The sequence below is a fragment of the Urocitellus parryii genome, chromosome 5 (assembly GCF_045843805.1).
Source record: "Urocitellus parryii isolate mUroPar1 chromosome 5, mUroPar1.hap1, whole genome shotgun sequence".
Taxonomy (NCBI): domain Eukaryota; kingdom Metazoa; phylum Chordata; class Mammalia; order Rodentia; family Sciuridae; genus Urocitellus; species Urocitellus parryii.
In genome coordinates, this window is record NC_135535.1 from 119,731,324 (window position 1) to 119,752,700 (window position 21,377).

The 21,377-nt window shown below is 38.5% G+C and overlaps 1 protein-coding gene and 1 pseudogene across 3 annotated transcripts in view; one reads left to right on the plus strand and one right to left on the minus strand.

Annotated features, from left to right (window-relative positions):
• Window positions 1–21,377, plus strand: part of Cecr2 (CECR2 histone acetyl-lysine reader) — a 148,945-nt gene that overhangs the window by 52,570 nt on the left and 74,998 nt on the right. The window lies entirely within an intron of this gene.
• On the minus strand, window positions 15,620–16,033 carry LOC113200441 (histone H2A.V pseudogene; annotated as a pseudogene).

Consider the following 21,377-nt stretch of genomic DNA (forward strand, 5'->3'; position numbering starts at 1 on the left):
TGTATAAATAGCTGGTGCATACACTCTGCATAAAGGAAAGGAGAAGAAGTGAAGTGTCAGCCTGAGATGTGAAAGTCTTTTATTTTGTTTGAGTTTAATTGATGTTTTCCTTAAATTGAATAAGCCTTGCGCTCTTGTGCTTTTGGGTCCTAGTTCTGTATCAGCAGTTATCTATCACATGTGGGCTGGAGCTAGAGGAGGAGTTTATTTCTTGTCATCCCCAAACAAAGTAACACAAGAACAGTGCTTTCTTTTAAAAAAAAAATTTTTAAGTTGTTGATGGACCTTCGAACCCAGTGACTCACACACTAGGCAAGTGCTCTACTACTGAGCCACAACTCCCGTCCCCCACCCACCCACTTCTGCCCGACCCTAGCAGTGCTTTCTTGAGCTTGGACTTGAGGCTAGAGGATGTTTTATGATAGGTGGAAATGGAAATATCCTCCCTAAAATCCAAGTGATTGGGGAGGAACTAAATTGTCAGGTCTCTGGTTACACTCTAAAGACTTCAATTCCTAGGTATTGTGGGATTTTGTGGTGTTTGCTTTTGGGTTTTCTGATTGACTCTGGTGAACTGTTTGTGTTACAAGGTGGTGGTGCTCCTGCCATTCTGCCTTACTCTGTCTCTCCCTTCCCCCTTTGCCTCCTAAATTAGATACATTCCCCCTCTGCTCCCAGACGTCTCCATCTCTTGGTCCCTGACAGAGCAATCATTTATCAAGTTGTTTCACGCGTTGTCGGGAGGGGGGCCCAGGGGACTTGAGTTTGTTTCGTCCCTTTGTTGGAGCACCACAGGATCGTCCAGCTTAGTCTCCAGCCAACTGCTGAGAGTTGCTGGACTCCAGGAGCAAATGTTAAAGGGGCCGCCTTTCATCTACTTCAACTTTTATTTTAAATTGCAGCTTGTTGGGATGCTAATCACCCTGTACTCGTGCACATATACTCTTTTGCTGTGTATGCAGTTACATGAAATTTCTTTTTCATTACAAGTTTTTTTCCCCCTACTCAGTCATCAAGAATCTGGAAATAGATATATTCATTCATTTATTCATTCACTCATTCTCTCCCTTCTCATTCCTTGTGTTTTCTGTTTTTTCCTTCATTACTATCCTGTCTCTTCTCCAAGTGGTAAATTATTATGGATATTAGGAAATAGGAGTTTCTTTTCTGAGACATCTTTTTGGAATACATTTCATATTATAAGGTGTCCTTTCTCTTGATGTCATGCTCATTATGATCAATAAAAATATCTAAGTAGTATAGAGACTTTAAAAAGATTTTAAATTTAGTCAAACTCTAAAGCACAAAAGTCAATATTAATGCTTTTTATCTGGAGTTATGCAAGTTTTCTAAAGTATCTAAACCTAAGGACATGTAGTGTGAAAAATGTTAACCAGTATTCATTGACCATGAATTTGAAAGATGAATGCTGCTTACTGTAATTTAATAGTTTAAAAGAACAAAGTCTGTGTTGCATAGTAATTGGAATGAGGTTGTAGTGTTAATGAGGTTTCCCCCTATGATTTTGAACTATTTTCCCACAATATTTTATTATGAAAACCAGTTGAAAGGATTGCACATTATATTTTGAGTTTTAAAAAGGTATGAGGTGGGGCTGGGGTGTATATTGGTAGTTAGAACACTTGTGTAGCATGCCCAATACCCTGAATTTGATCCCCAGCACCAGCTTAAAGAAAACAAAAGTGTTTCTTCACAGAGTAAAACATATAGTAGTTATGCTTGGAAATAAAGCAACAACCAAAATGCCCCAGATGACATGTGTTGCAAACAATACAGATTCTGAAACGAGCCTGTTTTAACATGGGTATCTTGTATTTATTGTAGACAAGCTGAGCCCCGAATCTAAAGTTGCTTTACCACTGAACTACATTCCCAGCCCTTTTTACTTATTATTTTATTATTTTTTTAAATTTATTTTTCAGTTTTCGGTGGACACAACATCTTTATTTTATTTTTATGTGGTGCTGAGGATCGAACCCAGCGCCCTGCGCATGCCAGGCGCTCGAGCGCGCTACCGCTTGAGCCACATCCCCAGCCCTACTTATTATTTTAAATAGGTATTAGGAATCATTAAGTTTAGTAAAGGGGATATATTTCCTCTTCATCAACTGTTTTAGGCTGAAAATAATTTAACCATTTTGATCAGGCTTATCCACTAATAAGTAGTTTATGTCCTGAGTGTTTTGGTTTTTATGTATGAAGTCTCTTAGAACAGATTACTGACACCCCACCCCTGTACTGGGGATTGAACCCAGGGTCCAGTACATGACAGGCAAGCACTCTTAACAGGAGCCACGTGTGGCCTTCTCCCCAGTTATTTTGAGGGGTTCTGGTTAAGTTGCCCATTCTGACCCCAAACTTGCCATCGCTCAGCCTCCACAGAGTGCTAGGATTACAGGTGTATGCCACCATGCCCAGCTAAATTACTGACTTTTAATATCAAAATGAACCCAAAGTCTTTCCCCATAAGATACATCCTTATTAGGGGCTGAGTTGTGGCTCAGCGGTAAAGCGCTCACCTACCACATGCAGGGTACTGGGTTTGATCCTCATCACCACATAAAAATAAGTAAAATAAAGGTATTGTATCCAACTCCAACTAAAAAAAATTATATAAAAAGTATATCCTTGGGCTGGGATTGTGGCTCAGCGGTAGAGCACTTGCCTAGCACAGGCGAGACCCGGGTTCAATCCCCAACACCAAATAAAAATAAAGGCATTGTGTTGTGTCCATCTACAACTAAAAAATAAATATTTTTAAAAAGTATATCCTTATTAGTGGGATGATTTTAAGCTATAAAACTTAAATGCATTAATTCCTACTTAATTTTCACAGTATAACATAGTAAAAGTGTATATTGCCAAGAAAAAAATTTTTATATTAAAAACACTGATTCAAATATCACTAATACCTAACTGTATTTCATATTCAGAGTATGAAAGCAAGGAGACCTTGTCAATTCTAAAAGTTTATGTATACTTCTAGGTACCTTTTCTAGCAATGAATAAGCATAAAAATCCTTTTGGAGCCTAAATACTGTTGGGTGTTAACTATGAGACATTGTCTGTTTTCTTCATAGTCTAGAGCAAGGGCTGCCACAGTTTGGGGTAGAGAGAGTGGGATGTTGAATACTTGAGGCTTTATGTGTCAATTTCTGTTGCAGTTATTCAACTTTTCTGCATGAATGGGCAAGCTCTGTTTCAATAAACTATATTTATGCCAGGTGCCTGTAATCCCAGTGGCTCCAGTGGCTGAGGCAGGAGGATTGTGAGGTCAAAGTTGTACAATTTAGCAACTCATTGAGACTGTGTCTTTAAATAAAATACAAAAAAAGGGCTAGAGGTGTGGCCTGGTGGCTAAGCACCCCTGGGTTCAATCCCCAGTACCAAACAAACAAAAAACAACCTAAATTTATTTATTGACCCATTCTAAGGTTTTAGAAACAAAATTCAGACAATGGATAAATAAGAGATTTCAGAGAAATCCCAAGTAAATGACAAAGAGTTAATGTTCTAATATACAAATATCCCAGCTGAACACTGGGCAAAGGATATGAACAAGCAAGTAGTAGAACAACTTAGTTGATCATTTATAAATCTTATAGATCCTAAAGAAAAAGGGCAAAAAAAATACTGCTTATTTGATTGGCAACAGTTATGAAGCATTAATCTTGGTGGAAGAGAAAAAGGTGCTCTTATATGCTGCTAATGGAAAATGTTATAGATAATGCTTTCTAAAAAACGTATTAAAACAAATACATAAATATATGTACTCTTTACTCTAGTAGTGCTACTCCTGGAATTTTAACTCATAGATTCAAAACAAGTAGTAGTCAGGGACTTAGAGCAACAAGGAAGGTCATTGCAGTGTGGTCCTAGCTGGCGTGCAATGGAAAATAAAATGAAGGCCCTCCAGTAGGGCAGTGGACAAATTCTACAGTGTTATTTGCACACTATAAAATATTATAGGGCCTTTTTAAAAAGTGAAATTAAGGGTGCAGCTCAGTAAGAGAACTTGTGCACAGTGTGTGAGGTTCTGGGTGTGAGGCTCCATCCCCAGCCCGTGGGCTCCCCCAACCCTAATTAATAAAATTGGGCCATATTACTTGACTTGGGTTTGCACAAGATAATGAGAAAAGCAGTATGCAGAAGCATAGGTAATATTAATCTCTTTTAAAAAGGCCTATCCTGTGGTGGGGATATGGCTTAGGAATTGAACACTTACGTAACATGCATGAGGTGCCCTGGGTTCAATCCTCAGTACTTCAAGTAATGGAAGGGAGGCTTCTATGTTAATGAATATGCTTGCATATATGTATGTTTAAATTACATGTGTTTAATTGAGAAAAGAAAGGATACAGACTCATTTGTTAATGTGGGGAGTTACTGATGTATGGGGTAAAAGAAAAAAATGTATACACATAACTCTATAATACAAATGTGTGCTTGTATTATCTCTGTTCATTCACAGCATTTAAAAAAAAAACTGGGAATTGAACGCAGGTGCACTTAATTACCAAGCCACTTCTCAGCCCTTTAAATTTTTTTTTTTTTTTTTAATTTTTGAGACAGGGTCTTGTTAAGTTGCTGAGGCTGGCTTTGAATTTAAGACCCTCCTGCCTCAGCCTCCCAGGTTGCTGGGATTACAGGTGTGTGTGGCCTCAGCATTTTTTTTTTTTTTTTTTTTTTTTTAGAGAGAGTGAGAGAGGAGAGAAAGAGAGAGAGAGAGAGAGAATTTTTAATATTTATTTTTTAGTTCTCGGCGGACACAACATCTTTGTTGGTATGTGGTGCTGAGGATCGAACCCGGGCCGCACGCATGCTAGGCGAGCAGCTACCGCTTGAGCCACATCCCCAGCCCCCATTTTTTTTTTTTTTTTTAAAGAAAAACTAATATGAAGTTTTAAAAGTCTACCAACGTTTCAGAGGGCTTCTTAGCCTCCTGCTGGATACCATAAAATATGCTTGCCTTTACAGATCAACTCTGATTACTTGTCCTTTGTTGTTGTTGACTGAAAAATTGGGGTGAAGTCTTTCTTCATTTGTTTGGCATAAAATTTTTAAGGAAAAGGCTGGAAGTGCCTTAGAGAAATGCTGACACTATTTAGGTCATACAGCTGTCAGAACTAAAATACGATTTGAGTCTGTGTCTGCACACCAAACAGATCCTTGTCTGCTGACACTCTAAGGCTTCTTAGGTGATCTTACCTGGCCCTGTGCAAAATATGGCTTTCCATGTGAAGAAACGAGAGGGGAGTTTATGTAGCAAACCAAAATGAGGAAAAGTAAGGAAATTTTGGTTTTAGTAGTCTTTCAACAGATATATTAGGAATAGAAATTGGATCCCCACCCCACCCCCCCACAACATCCCCCCACAACCACCCCACACCACTCTAAATATGACAATCATGTCTGGCACAATTATTTAGTGACAATATATAAAAAAATTAGTACCTTATATCTCTGATAATTTTATTTCTAATTTTATGGTTATTCAGAGTATCTTCAGAGCTTATTAATGTATTTTAAAGGTATGTATTGAGGTAACAAGTCCTGGTTGTGATTAGGCATCTGGATGAGCCTGGATGGATGATAAGGCTTTTTCTGCTAGCAGAAGGGGATGAATGTGAAGGAAGGCATAAGTTTGATGGTGTGCTTAGTTGATCATTTATAAATCTTATAAATAGAGCCACTTAATTTTATTTCAGTGTAGTAAATAATATTTGTACTATAATATGTCAATTTTAAAGTGATCATTACAATTTAAATAGAATAATGCACCATTAAAAATCTCTGGGGAACCAGGCATGGTCAGATTGTGAGTTCAAAGCCAGCTTCAGCAACAGCGAGACACTAAGCAACTCGGTGAGACCCTGTCTCTAAATAAAATATAAAATAGGGTTAGGGAAGTGGCTCAGTGGTCGAGTGCCTCTGAGTTCAATCCCTGGTACTGCCCCACCCACCAAATCTCTGGGGAGATTCATCAAGGATTGAATGGTTTCCCTGTGTTTTATTCTATGACAAACCTACCCACTCACTGCTGGTCTGCCCATCAGCTCATTTTGTTTCCTTCCTTCCTTCCTTCCTTCCTTCCTTCCTTCCTTCCTTCCTTCCTTCCTTCCTTCCTTCCTTTTCATTTCTTCCCTTCCCTTCTGATATTTCTTTCCAGAGGATAAGTCAGCTGGAAGTCTCAGTCCTGAATCTATGTTATTCTTTTAGTTTTAATATATTATTAATTTCTATGTTGAAGAATTTTACATGGAAATGAGATGAAGTTTACATGATTAAATAATTGGCCGAAGTCCTTTATGAAGCAACTACTTTACAAATGTAAGATTGATATAATTCACCTTCAAGTAAAAATTTCGTCGGAAATAAAGTTCTCTAAGGAGCTCGTACCAGGCTAGTGCTGTCTTTCTTAAAAGGAATGTATTTGGATTCTTGGAATTTCTCTGTAAAAGGGGGATGTTACCCTTGTTTTCAGTAAACCATTTCCTCTTATAATTAAACTCTCACCAGAAGCTAATGGAATTGTTAAAGCCTGTGCCTATTTTGAATTCAGAAGATGTAAGGATGGGGAGGGGCAGTTAGAAAAAGAACCCCAAAATAGAGAATGTTAAACTAGAAGAGGTTTCTTTTCCCTCCCTCCCTCCCTCCCTCTCTCTCCCTCCCGCCCCCTCTTCATTTTTAGGGTTTGTTTCCCCTTAATGCTATTTGCCTTGGTGCTCATGTGATCCAAGCTTATTAAAAATGCAAATCACTGGGCCTCCTCTGAGTTTTATTATTATTTTCGATACTGGGAATTGAACTCTGGGTTGCTCTACCACTGAACCATATTCCCAGCCCTTTGTACTTATTATTTTTTTAAAATTTTGAGACAGAATAATACTAAGTTGCCAAGGCTGGCCTTGAACCTAGTGATCCTCTTTTCTGAGCCTCACTGGGATTGAGGGCATTATTGCATCTGGCTGCACTCAACTCTCGTTGTTCTTTATTTTGACACAGGGTCTCATAAATTGCACATGCTGGCCTCAAACTGGTGATCTTCTTGCCTCAGGTGTATGCCACATCACCTGAATTACTTTTGAGATACTTTGATCCAGCAGAATACTTGTCAGTTTGCATTTTCAATAAACATCCCTATGGGCGATGATTCAAGTCCTTAGATGATACATTGAGAAATCATTTCTCTTAAACATTGCTAAACTTAATGTGTTTATTTTTTGTTATGAGTGCTTTTTGGGGGAGGGGTGGGGGTTTACTGGGAATTGAACTCAGGGGAACTCTACCACTGAGCCACATCCCAGCTCTATTTTTTAAAAAAATTTTATTGATGGACCTTTATTTATTTATATGTGGTGCTGAGAATCGAACCCAGTGCCTCACACACTAGGCAAGCAAGTGGTAGAGCACTGAGCCACAACTCCAGCCCCCCAGCCCTATTTTATGTTTTGTTTAGAGAAAGGGTCTCACTGAGTTGCTTAGTGCCTCACCATTGCTGAGGCTGACTTGAACTCACGATCCTCCTGCCTCAGCCTTCCAAGCCTCTGGGATTACAGGTGTGAGATGAATTGTATGATGCAGTCTTGGACCAGAACACAACTGTGAACTAGAGAGGCAGTGACAATAGTAACTAACGTCATCACTGCAATAGGAGTGCTAAAATCCGCCTTTTTTGTAACCTTTTTAGTGTTCTTCCAGGATATTAATAAATCCATTTTTGCCTCTGATTTAAATTTTTTTGTTCATAGCATTTTTTTTTATTGCATAAATGAGGGGAAACACTAAATTGGCGTCTTGCTGCTTTAAACGGAATCCCCTATCCCCTTAAATACTCATGATGAGTAGCAGTAATTTTTTCCACCTCATTTCTTTTTTGTGTGCACGGGAGGCAACCCAGGTCTTAGGCGTGTGATACTTATGAGCTACATTCTTTGCCCTTATTTCTTGCTCTCTATTCCTTTGTGTTTTTCTGTTGAGTATTGGGATTTTTTTTTTATATTGAGTTTAAAGAACTTTTATGAAGCAGACAACCTTGTACCTGTGTTTTACAAATTGGTATTTGCCCTTACATTTTATTTGTTGGGACAGGGTTTTTCTTCTTCTTCTTCTTCTTCTTCTTCTTCTTCTTCTTCTTCTTCTTCCTCTTCCTCTTCCTCTTCCTCTTCCTCTTCCTCTTCCTCTTCCTCCTCCTCCCCCCTTCTTTCTTTTTTTTTTCTTTTTTGGGTCAGTGAACTTTCATTTTATTTATATATGCGGTGCTGAGACTTGAACCCAGTGCCTTACACATGCTAGGCAAGCACTCTACCACTGAGCCACGACCCCAGCCCTAGGATAGAGTTCTTAAGAAAGACCTTTTTGGTTTAAGTGTCTTCCGTTTTTAGGGATTTGTTCTTTCATTTTTGTGGTGCTAAGATAACAAAGATGTTGTGTCCACCGAAAACTAAATAAATAAATAAATATTAAAAAAAAAAAGAATTGAATCCAGGGCCTTGCGCATGGGAATTATGTAAGTACATAGCACGTCTGCTCCATTGGTCTGTTATTAGGCCAGCACTATCCTAATTGAATTATAACTTCATATAAGTGTTTTATATCATGTGATATTCACTTGATAGTATTTGCATGTCATTTTCATTTGTGGAATTCATAGACAGCATGTTTACAAATTATTAGATAATATTAGCGATTTATATTTCTGTAGAATCATTCGGAGTTTTGCTAGTGACTGGGTTGTAATTGGTAACGTGATTTGCTGGTATTTTGCTCACATGTTTTGTATTTAACTTCATCTTGAAAAAAAAAAACCCTTTCTCCTCACTTCTTCAATTGAACTCCATTTAATTGTTGTCTGTTGCTACAGTACATAATCCTTTGTATTGTCTGCCTCTGAACTTTTCTGTTCCCTTTATCTTGCTTTCTTAAACAAGCAACTCACTTTGGGACTCTGTTAATTCTTTTATCTACAGTATATTTGGTGAAAAAAGGCAGATAGAAAGTTGGGTGATCTAGTTAGAACTGGTGTGCTTTTAGGTAAGTTTTACATGTTTAAATTTACCACTTGGTAATGTTGCTGGGGATTGTTTTCCTGTTAAAATTCTTTCTAGGCCTGGGCTGGTGGTGCATACGTGTAATCCCAATGTTTTGGGAGGCTGAGGTAGGACGATGGCAGGTTTGAGGCCAGTCTGGGCAACTTGTTAGTGAGACCCTGTCTCAAAATGAAAAAAATATGAAGGGTCAGGGATGCAGTTCAGTGGCAGAGCACTTCTGGGTTCAGTCTCCAGTATAGGAAGGGAAAAAAATTTGCCATAACTTGTAACTGTATTCGTGTATTATGTGATTTCATTCCTTAGAAGTTAAGCTTGAACAGGACACAGCAGCACATTACCTGTAAATCTCAGCAACTCTGGAGGCTGAGGCAGGCAGGATCAAAAGTTTGAGATCAGATCCAGCAATTTAGTGAGACCCTGTCTCAAAATCCAAAAAGAAAGAAAGGGAGGGAGGGAGGGAGGGGTAGAAGATGACAGGGGACCCTTGGGGAGGAGACAACATGACCATGTCAAGTCCTAGTTGTTAACCCATTTCTAAATCTGAGCTGAAGAAGAAAGGGAGAAAGAGAGCTGAAGAGACTTCTGTGAAGCTCCTTTGACTCCTGCTTTGCAACTTTAGGGCTCTGAAGGAAGCAGTAAAGGACATTTTCTCAGCAGCATGACCCCACCCCTGCCTGTTCAGGGTACCTCTGTTGTCTCTGGAGTGACTACTATGCAGCTCCCTGCTCCTCTTTCCTGGTTTGGCCTGCTTCATCTTTTCATCTTTTGATGTTGCCTAGCCAACCCCTGGAGCCATTTACAGGAGGCTCTTGGCACGCAAACTGAGTACTGCAGGAAACGAATAAAGTCCAGACCAGGAAAACATTGTGAAATCGGAGCCCTGCAGTCATATTATTAAGAAGCAGAATTTTTTGTTTGAAAGCAGGGTTGTTTGGAAAGTCATGTGTGTCTTTTTGATCCACGAAAAGATTGGTTAGGCCCTTCAGGCCTCAAAACTACCTCCCAGGTACTTGCAAATAGATGCACACATATACTTTCATGAGGACCAACAGGTGTCACCCCCATCACTCTTATAGTCTGTGGAGAGCAAAGTTGGTTCCATTCTCTGGTCACTCTCCTTCAGGCCCATTGATTTCACAGCCTCCATGGTTAATTTCAGACAGTGAAGTTTTGGCTGGCTAATTCAGAGAAGGTTAATTCCTCAGCTGGCATCTGAAGTACCAGGTGATATATGAATAAGCAACTATTTCAGATTGAATGCTGGTGAGTTCTTAAAAATAGCTTTGAACTATCACTGTCACTATCATAAATTTCCCACAGGGGAAGTTACATGAGAAGTACTAATAATGTCCTCTTCACCCCAAACTAAATTCTGCTTAAAACTAATCTCTGGAAGAACTAGTCAGGGAAAGCTAAGGCTTAGCCAGAATAGGGGGGGCATTTTCTTTATATACAACATCAAGGGTTAGTGAAACCTTCCAATAGGAGAGCACTTGAATTTATCTACTTATGTTAGGATAGTAGCAATAACTTTCCTAGCAAGGTTATATAGACCTTAACCCAGTGCTACACTAAAAATATTCCAGGAAACACCAAATATCCTTACTTAAGATTTAAAGAAAAAAAAAAAGGTTTATTGTCAAAGTGATTTAATCTTTAACTTTTCATGTAGGTAAAATTTTACTTTTATCTCACTGTGCTACTCCAGTGTTAAGTACTTTAGAATATTAACAATTCAAATTTGATAATTATCCATATACGTCATAATCACTTAACTGTCCTATGTAAAGGAGGCATTATATCTTATGGTCTAAGATCTACGGTTTTCATTTCATTCCGAAGAATTAGATGACATACCAGTTTAATTGGTTTTAGAGCATTGCTGTATCACCATCATCAACATCACTGGAGAGTTTTAAAAAACCCCTCACTCCAGATCCAGAAGTAAAATCTGCAATTGAAGAAGTTCCCTGAGCTGCTAAAAATTATGTAAGAGTTGCCAGGAATGATTGCACACACCTATAGATCCAGCAATTTGGAAGGCAGGAGAATCACAAAGTTTAAGGACAGCCAGGGCAACTTAGTGAAACTCTGTCTCACAAAAGATCTGGAGGGCTGGGGATGTGGCTCAAGCGGTAGCGCGCTCGCCTGGCATGCGTGTGGCCCGGTTCAATCCTCAGCACCACATACAAACAAAGATGTTGTGTCCACCGAAAACTAAAAAATAAATATTAAAAAAATTCTCTGTCTCTCTCTCTCTTAAAAAAAAAAAGATCTGGGGATTTGAAGTATGATCCCTAGTACAGCAAAAAATAAAATTATGCAAGAGTTACAGATATTATGCCTGGCTACTTCCTTTAGAGCCCTCCTCTTCCCTGAAATTGGCTTTTTGGAGCTGATACTGGGGATTGAACCCAGAGGCACTTTAAAAGCCCACTGAACCACTTCTCTAGTGCTTTTTATTTTTTGAAACAGGGCCTCAAGGTTTAGAGTTTTGGTAAATGGCTGAGGCTGGCCTCAAATTGTAATCCTGTTGCCTAACCCTCTCCAGTCACTTAGATTACAGGCTTATGTCAGTATGTGTGGCTAAATTGGCTTTGATTTAGTCATTAGGAATTTTCTTTTTCAAAACTTTCTTAAAATGTGTGTGATATTGGGAATTCAGCCTGGAGTGCTCTACCACTGAGATACACCCTCACACTCTTTTATTTTTACTTTTTTTTTTGAGACAGTCTCTTGCGTTGCTTTGCCAAGGTTGACCTTCAATTTGAGGTGCTCCTGTCTCAGCCTCTGAGTCCTGGGAGTACAGGTGAGCACCCTGCAGTCATTACAATTTCCTTTTTTTTTTTTTTTAAACCCAGGAATGCTTTTATTTTTTATTTTGAGAAAGGATCTCACTAGTTGCTCAGGTTAGGTCCTCCTGCCTTAGTCTCCAAAGTTGCTGGGATTCCATGCATGGGTAACCACACCCAGCAGTCATTAGGACTTTAAAAGTTCTAGGCAATTTTAGTGAGCATGCCAGGTTGATGTTCTCAAACCACCTTGTACATAGTGTCCAATATATTAGCCACTAGTGGCTGAGTAAATTCACCTTGCTTAAAAAGAAATAAGGGCTGGGAGGTTGTGGCTCAGTGGTAGAGAGCTTGACTGGCACATGTGAAGCACTGGGTTTGATCCTCAGCACCACATAGAAACAAACAAATAAAATGTACTGTGTCCTTTTACAACTATAAAAATAAAAAATAATAAAAAGAAAAAGAAGTAAAATTTTGCTGGATGCTGTAGCATGTGCTTGTAGTTCCAGCTACTTTTAGGCTGAGGAAGGAGGATCAAATGGGGCCAGTTTGTGCAAACAGTAACCCTGTTTCTTAAAAAAGAAAAAGTAAAACTTAAAGATTAATTCCTAGTTATGCCATACTTTGTGCTTTCCGAAGCCCTGGATGGTTTGTGATTACTGGATTGGACAGGGATAGTAGAGAATAATTATAGACTCATCATCAGACAATTCTATCTTAACACTTCAAGAGCTTTCTGGGTAACTTGTAATTTTCAGGAGAGATTAATTTTAAGGAATGGATTTATGCCATTTTAAAGTAGTTTTCTTAGGGAAAGTACACATCTCTATTTTGACTGAAAATACCTTTAGCATAGTACTCAGCTCAAAAGATAGAAGACTGAGATGGTGTAGACTGGGGATGTGGCTCAATGGTAAAAAAAAAAAAATCTTGATTGGATTGACTGTTTTGAGCAAATAACAGGCACACTAGTATGAAAAATCAAGGTGGATATTATACACTAGTTAATCTAGTTTTCAGTTTTGTTTCAGTTCTTATTAAGTTAGGTTCTTAAAAATGTAATTAATTTATTGTGTATGGTGCATGCGTGGTAGGAAGTAATAGGATGGCAGGTTACTGGCATTAAACAATAGTAGGTTCTTCTATTTAGTAGCTTTGTGACCTTTGGTTTTTCCTGATGTATCTTCCTTTCATGGTTAATAATAAAAACACTCAGCTCATAAGCATTATTGAGGTTTAGTGAAATAGTATATGTAAAGCCCTAAACCACCACCTTGTACATAGTAGGTTTTCAGTAGGAGATAAGTAACATTAATAATACATTTGCTTTTTGAGACTTAAGTAGATTTAATCCTGTTTCGTTACCAGGGATTGAACCCAGGGCCACTTAACCACTGAGCCACATCCCCAGCCCTTTCTATATTTTATTTATAGGCAGAGTCTTGCTCAGTTGCTGTGGGCCTTGCTAAGATGCTGAGGCTGGCTTTGAACTCTTGATCCTCCTGCTTTAGCCTCCTGAGTTGCTGGGTTCCTGGATGTGAGCCACTGCACCCAGCTGGTAGATCTAATCTTGATGTACTGCCCCCACCTGTCCTCTTCTCTTATCCTGCTTCTGTTTGGCAAACTTCAGGGGCTCTGGGTTCTTTATTATACTGTGAGTTGTCTTCTCTTGAACTCTATAGCACTTTATCATTCTCTCTACCCTGGTCTGTCAGATACTGCTTTTCTAATACTACTGTCAGTCCTTCTTTTTTTCTCAAGTTCTTTTCTTATCTAACATGTAAACATTAATGTTCTCTTTTTATGCCGGGGTAGTAAAACTCTGAATCTAGCCAATAAACCACCATGACAAATACAAGCTCCATCTCCCTTGTCTATACTACTTACTGGATACCCTCACCTGTTTATTTCTCCCACACTTAAGGGAAATTCTTACTCTTAAACCTATCCCTTCTGTCTCTATAACTTACACCGTTATCCATCTAGTTAAAACAGAGTCTTAGTACTCCCACACATCTAATTGAGAATTATTTGTTATTCCTTAATATTATGTCAACACCTTCTATCTTGTCTGGATTGTAGTAGTCTATTTTTTTTTGTGTGTGATGGTAACCATCCCAATCTAGATCCACCAGCTCTTAATGGTAACTTCATTTCAACTATTTCTGTATATAGATGCATTCTTGGTAGATAGTTTCTTCGAGACAAGGACAGTGCTTCAGTCAATGAATTAACTGCAGGAATTCAAATGCAGGAATTCTGAGAAACAGATCATTCTGCCTTTAAGAGATTAGATTAATAAAAACGAGATAAATAAAAACTTGCCTTCTGAATTTCCTCTGTTTTCTGACATATAATTTGAATAGTCTTAAGTTTTAAGTATATGTGCAAATAATTTAGATTCCTTGGAGGAAAAGAGTGACATAATTTTTTTGACATTTAAAACCCAAAATTAGTTAAAATTAGTTTAAAATTAGTTACTAATGGGAAAAAGTCATACTGACTTGATTTCTTAAAGCATGTAAACAGTACAAAATCCTGTGTGGTAATCACCATTCAGATGTATGTTTCCAAAAATAATATGGCTATATATCCTCTGTATGGATGTATTTCCATCTTTCTTTCTTTTTTTTTTTTTTTTGAAGTTGGAAGATGGGCTTAATCATACTGTTCTCTTTATTTTTGTGTATTTGTGAGGATTTCCATAATAAAATATTTTCAAAATTGAGTTTTGTTTTGATAATGTTATACTATAAAACATCAAAAATTTCCTTCTTTATGAAGAGTTCCAGACAGAAAAATAGAATTTTCTGATGGACCATTAATTAGTACATTAACTTAAATCTTCTAACAGTTATTTAGAAACTGACAATGAAAAATAATTTTTAAAAGATTGTACAAATTACTGTTACTATATCAATAAAAGACCACCAAAAGTTGGAATTTTAAGCCAAAAGCAGAAATGTTTGATAAATCTAACATTAAATCTAGGTGAGGGTGTGGGCTCTAGAGTCATTAAGATCTAGGTGTATATTATATTCTAGCTCTGCTCTGTTAGTCCTAAATATTTTTTGGCAGATCATTTAATTTCTGTGAATCTCAGGAACCATGTCTATAATGTGAGCATAAGATTTCTTGATTAGTAAAGCACTGACCACAGGGCCTGGCATATGGTAAGTACTCAGTAAAGGATTCCTTTAAATCTTCTACCCCATTTCAGTCTTAAATGCATATTTTTTCCATATTGTAACATCTCTGAAATTGAGATGTATCCTATAATTGAGGGCATTAATTCAAGGAGTTTTCCTTCCTTAGTGGTATATAATAAGATAATGGAGCATTATAACAAATTGATAGCATCTAACATTCAATACAACATGGAATATCAATCATGATAAAGCTGTATTCCCAATTTCTACTTTAAGACTATTCTGAATAATGATTATGATTTTAAAAAATTTCAAAAGCTGAGCAAAATATTTTCAATACATCATGAACAGAACAATTTTGAGACAATAATTTTGAAAAAATGGTTTATCAATTCCATTTTTGTATAAAACATATGGGAGAAACCTAGCCAATCAACACACACTGTCACCACATGAAAAGGTACTTTGTCAAACTTCGAGTCTAAGAACATACAAATGTTTCGTTTAGCATGTCTGCAGTAATTGTCTATGCCCTTCCATTTAACTGTTTTTAAAAATTCCACATATCCCCACTGTTATCTTCTGTCCCAGTTACAGTACAATGACAGGGAGGAAGAGGATTGGTTAAAACAACCCTCTAAGCAGTTTTCTGCTGTCCCTTCTTTCCAATCAGAGATTTGTGGATATGAGGGATCACACCACCCCCAGCTATGGTAGCCTTGATAAGAGAATCTAACTCTTCATGCAATCCGTGGAGTAATGCGCTTTACTTTGAGATCCTTGGGAGCATTACCTGCCAGCACTATATATGGCAGAGGTACTCCAGAATCGCAGCACTATATATGGCAGCAGTGGCACCCACCCGTCCATGGCGTGTGGTTCGAGTCTTCAAGTGTCTGTGGATGCGGCCCATAGGAAACTGTAGTCCAGCTCTTTGTGAGCAAGACACTGCCTTGGCCTTGGCCTTGGCCTTGGCCTTGGCCTTCCCACTATCCTTTCCAGCTTTGCCTCCAGCCATGGTCTCTGCCACCTCTGCTTCTGCCACCCGCTGCCCCCGCCCACCCCCGCTCCCTGCCTCTCACCATATTTCCATCTTTCTACTTAAGTAGTTAGCAAATTGTCAGTTTAATTTCCCCAATCTCATTTTATCTGTTATAATAAATGGCTTCATTTTTCACTAAAGTTTTTTGCCTACACCCAAAATCTTCCTTTCTGCTTTTCTTTTTCGCCTTGCATCTTCTCACCTACCTGCAGTTCTGTTATGCTATGAGCATAAATCTTGAACCTAATGTCCTGCTATTACTGTAGTCCAAACCACCACTGTCTCATATCTGGATTATTATAATTTCCTTCTAATTAGTCTCCCTGTTTTTCTTTGCCCTCTCCAATCTATGCACTACCAGCAGCCAGGGTGATAAACATTTAGACCCTGTGATTTTTCTGCTTAAAGGCTTTCCCATACTGTGTCCAAGAAGACTTGACTTTTCGTTTTGTTTACAAGGCCATGCCTGATCTGTCCTCTCCTACCAACTTCATCTCCTACTGGGTTTCATCAGGCTTTCTATACTCCAGCCCTACCAGGGACTCCCTTTAGTTCTTCACTACCAGAGGACTAGCTTTTCAACAAGTCTGTTGCCTGTTTTTTTCTCCTCTGGTTAAATGGAAAGTACTTTCTGATACTTTTTGTATGGCTAGATGCTTCGCATTGTGTAGGTCTCAAATTAAACATCATCTCAGCAAGACTTCCTTCTCAAGTTACTCTCAAATTTGCATTAAAATATATTAGAGGTACAGCATTGAACCAGAGGTTCCTGTCCTTGATGTATATGAACAGCATGGCATTCCACACCTATCCTTTGAATACTTCTTTAAAAAAAAAAAAGTATGGGCTGGGGATGTGGCTCAAGCGGTAGCGCGCTCGTCTGGCATGCGTGCGGCCCGGGTTCGATCCTCAGCACCACATACCAACAAAGATGTTGTGTCCGCCGAGAACTAAAAAATAAATATTAAAAATTCTCTCTCTTTCTCTCCTCTCTCACTCTCTCTTTAAAAAAAAAAAAAAAAAGTAGATAAAACAAATTTCTCCTAAGGTTGAGGAAACAAATGTGAGGGGCACAGGGTCTTTTACAGGCCTGGTGTATTATTAGACCTACCAGGAGGCCACAGGGTCTTGCATAAGTCTAGGACTAGTAGGAGTTGAGACTATAAATTGAGAAGTGGCAGATCAGTTAGAACCTTCTAAACTATGGCTGAAGTTTGAATTATTTTTAGTGGTGGCAATCTTTTAAAAGGGTGTCTGTGGGGCTGAGGTTGTGGCTCAGCGGAAGAGCCCTCCTCGCCTAGCATGTACGATACCATGGGTTCAATCCTCAGCACCACATAAAAATAAATAAATAATATAAAGGCACTATTTCCAACTACAACTAAAAAATAATTTTTTTTTTTTAAAAAGGGGTCTCTGGTGTATGTGGGAGAATGGGCTCTCAGATTTAAGAGGGAGACAAGGAAGTGTCTTAGTATGTTTTCTGACAGTCTGTATTTTTTTTTAAGAGAGAGTGATAGAGGGAGAGAGAGAGAGAGAATTTTTTTAATATTTATTTTTTAGTTATTGGTGGACACAACATCTTTGTTTGTATGTGGTGCTGAGGATCGAACCCGGGCCGCACGCACGCCAGACGAGCAGGCTACCGCTTGAGCCACATCCCCAACCTGACAGTCTGTATTCTGTAACAAAATATCTGAAACAGCATAGAATAGAAATTTATTTGGCTCATGATTCTGGAGGCTGGGAAATCAAAGAGGATGGCACTGGCATCTGCTCAGCACCTCGTGAGGGCATAACAGGGCAGAGGGCATCACAGGGCAAGCAGGTCTCTTCCTCCCAGAAAGCTATAATGGAGATCTTCTCTCCTGATCTCTGTTACTCCTAATTACCTTCCCAAAGCCCCTCCTCTAAAAGCAATTAACATGATTTTTAAGGACTCAGTATTCAGTGATAAACTTTAGCGATTTACATTCAATCCATAGCAGGGAGAAAACTGGTGGAGGTAGAAGTGAAGTGAATTCCTATCTTGAAGGTGTAGATCATAGAATTTGTGGTAGGAGTGGTTGTGGAGTGTGTGAGAGAAAAGTTAAGAGTGATACCAAAGCTCTTTACTTAGCAGCTGAAAGAAGGGACTTGTAAAACTACAGTTGACTGAAATGGGGAGGACTAAGAGTATGGAATAGTTAAGGGTGGGCGATAATCTATATTCAGGTTTGGGAGCATTAAGTATGTTTATTAAACTTGGTGGTTGTTGTCAGAGGTTGGATATACTAAGCTGGAAAGAGAATTTCAGGAGATTTCTGAGTGTAGTGGACTCTAAAAACCATGAAAAAAGGATGCAGTCACTTAGAGGTTATTCATTACACTTTTTTTGGGCTGTGCTGAAAATTCAACCAGGGCCTCATGCATACTAGGCAAGTACTCAACCACAGAATATATTCCCAGCCCTACACCTAATAATTTTTTTAAAAAACACACTGTTTTTATGTGTGTTCTTCACTGACTGCAAGTTCAATGAAAGCAGAAGTCCCTCATTTGTGAAGCATAATAGGCACACAGATGGTTATTGAATATGTATTGGGATATAGAAATCCACACACACCCCCTTTCATGACTGTATTGCAGAACATTATACTTATGTAGATCTTTTCATGCTGCCAATAAAAATATGTAAGTATTCTTATAAGTGATATGTAAATTTGGCAAATTTTAAAAATGTCAACATAGCTTACAAAGAGTTGGTTGCATTTATTTTCTTAAAATTTGGCCACAACAGCATTATCCACATTTTCCTCTAAAAACAGTTTACTTAGTGTGTACCAAAACAAACAAACAAAACCATCAGCCCTGCATTTCTTCCCATAAAGAATACTAAGGCTGGGCTGGGGATGTGGCTCAAGCGGTAGCGCGCTCGCCTGGCATGCGTGCGGCCCAGGTTCGATCCTCAGCACCACATACCAACAAAGATGTTGTGTCCGCCGAGAACTAAAAAATAAATATTCTCAAAAAAAAAAAAAAAGAATACTAAGGCTACTGGGGCATCAAGAATTATGTTTGAGTTTTAGAAGCTTTTTCTTGATATGATTTTATAGTTTGATAAACTTTTTGTCTGAAATTTTTCATACCTAAGGCATTTATTTTTCTGTGGTTTTTATTGGTACATTTTAATTACGAATATTAGTGAGATTCATTTGTTACATTTTTGTTCATGCACATAACAATAAAATTTGGTCAATATTGTTCTCCATAGCTGACATCTTTTTAAAGGAACCTTTTAGAGGGTACATGCTAAAACACCAGTGCCAGGTGTCAGGCTCATTCCCGGTCTTGGCTCTGCCACTTACCACATTGTGCTATCACAAGTGCACCTCTTTTCCTTATCTGTAGGATGGGCCAATTGAGGTAATAAACATAGTTTAGCAGTGTCTGGCACATAGTAAGAGGTCAAAACAAGTCAGATAATATTATCATCAACTGAAGCACTAACTAGACTTTTGATATTTTGCACCAATGTGTGAAGTACTTTATAATGAAAGGAATAGAAAGTTTATATTAAATTTATATTCTAAGAAAAAGTCCCCTGAATAGTGCTGGCATTCTGGTCAAGAAGCCATTGTCATGGAGTCTTGTGTGTGTTTTTGGTGGGAGCACTGCTTAATTATGGAGAGAGGAATGTTGAACTCTTAAATTTAATGTGAAATTTTGTAAAATCATCATTTTTCTCCTTTTCACGGACTCAGGAGCTACACTCCCAACCCCTGAGTTTGTATTTTTAAAAGGAAGCTGTCTGGGGGCTGAGGTTGTAGCTCAGTGGCAGAGCGCTTGCCTAGCATGTGTAAGGCACTGGATTCAATCCTTAGCACCACATAAAAATAAAATAAAGGCATTCTGTCCATCTACAACTACCAAAAAGAAAAAAGGAAGCTGTCTGAGTAGACAGAAATCTTGATATTGCTGCTGGATTCAAGAGACAAACTTAGTGTGAGTGGCTGTTAGTAATTTTAGTTAGAAGTATAGGTAACAGACAATGTCCAGGGTGATCCACAGTGACCCTAGTCTACTGATGTTCATTCTTTCAGTAGAATTCCCTCTTGCACTGAATCAGACTGGCTGATGTGACTTAAAGAAAAATGTGGAAGCAACAGTGTCGCTTCTGAGGCTTCAGCCTAAAGGACATTGTGACTTGCTCCTTGGTCTCATGGATCTTGTGCTGTGATGGATCACATGGTGTAAGGACACTCAGGCAACCCTTTAGAGACCCACGTGAAGAGAAATTGACTCCAGCCAACACCCTGCATCACTTGCCAACCAAGTGAGTGAGCTGACAGTGGACATGTACATCCTTGTCTCCGTTAGTGCTTCAAATGATGGCACCTGACTACAGTCTCACGAGAGACCCTAATCCAGTACTGCCTATGCCAACTTCTCTCAATTTCCTGATCTGCGGACCCTGTGAAAGATAGTAAATATTTGTTATTTTAAGCCACTCTGAGTTTTGTGGTAATGTGTTAAACAGAAATAGGTATTAATGATTTGTTTTTACATATTTTTTAAAATACCAAAATTTAGGGCTGGGGTTGTGGCTCAACCTAGCATGCGTGAGGCACTGGGTTCAATCCTCAGCACCATATAAAAATAAAACAAAAAGATTGTGTCCACCTGTAACTAAAAAATAAACATTAAAAACATACCAAATTTTAAGAAAATTGTTACCTGAACCCCACTTTATCCATTTATTTTTTGACCTGAAATATGAAAAATTTATTATTATTCATTCTTACTAAGCACCAGTTCAACCCTGCAGAAAATTTCATTCCTTGCTTGGCTCCCTCCCTGAATACAAATCAACAGCTTTTCAAGTAAATAGTGCTCTTTTCTCTCTTCTGTATAAAATTTTATGAAATAAAGGTAAAGGATTGTATACATCTTACTGTAAAATGCTGCCCTGGGCTCTGGAGATGGTGGCTTTTCAGCTTCTTTCACTGCTCAGGTTATGAAAGACTCTTATTCATGAACTGTTACAAAGCAAGTCCACCACTTGCTGGGTGTATCATTCTGAAGGTTAAACACTTTCTCACAAAGTCTCAGTCCAGTCTCTCTCTTGTCTTAGTTGCTATAGGTAGGTCCTTATGACTTGCATCTTCCTATATTTTTTTGTGGCATCCTGGTGGCACCTGGGTTTGGACCCAGAGGAGCAGGACATACTTAAAAGTGTGGTGCTGGGGCTGGGGGTTGTGGCTCAGTGATATGCATGAGATACTGGGTTTGCTCCTCAGCACCACATAAAAATAAAATAAATATATTGTGTCAACCTACA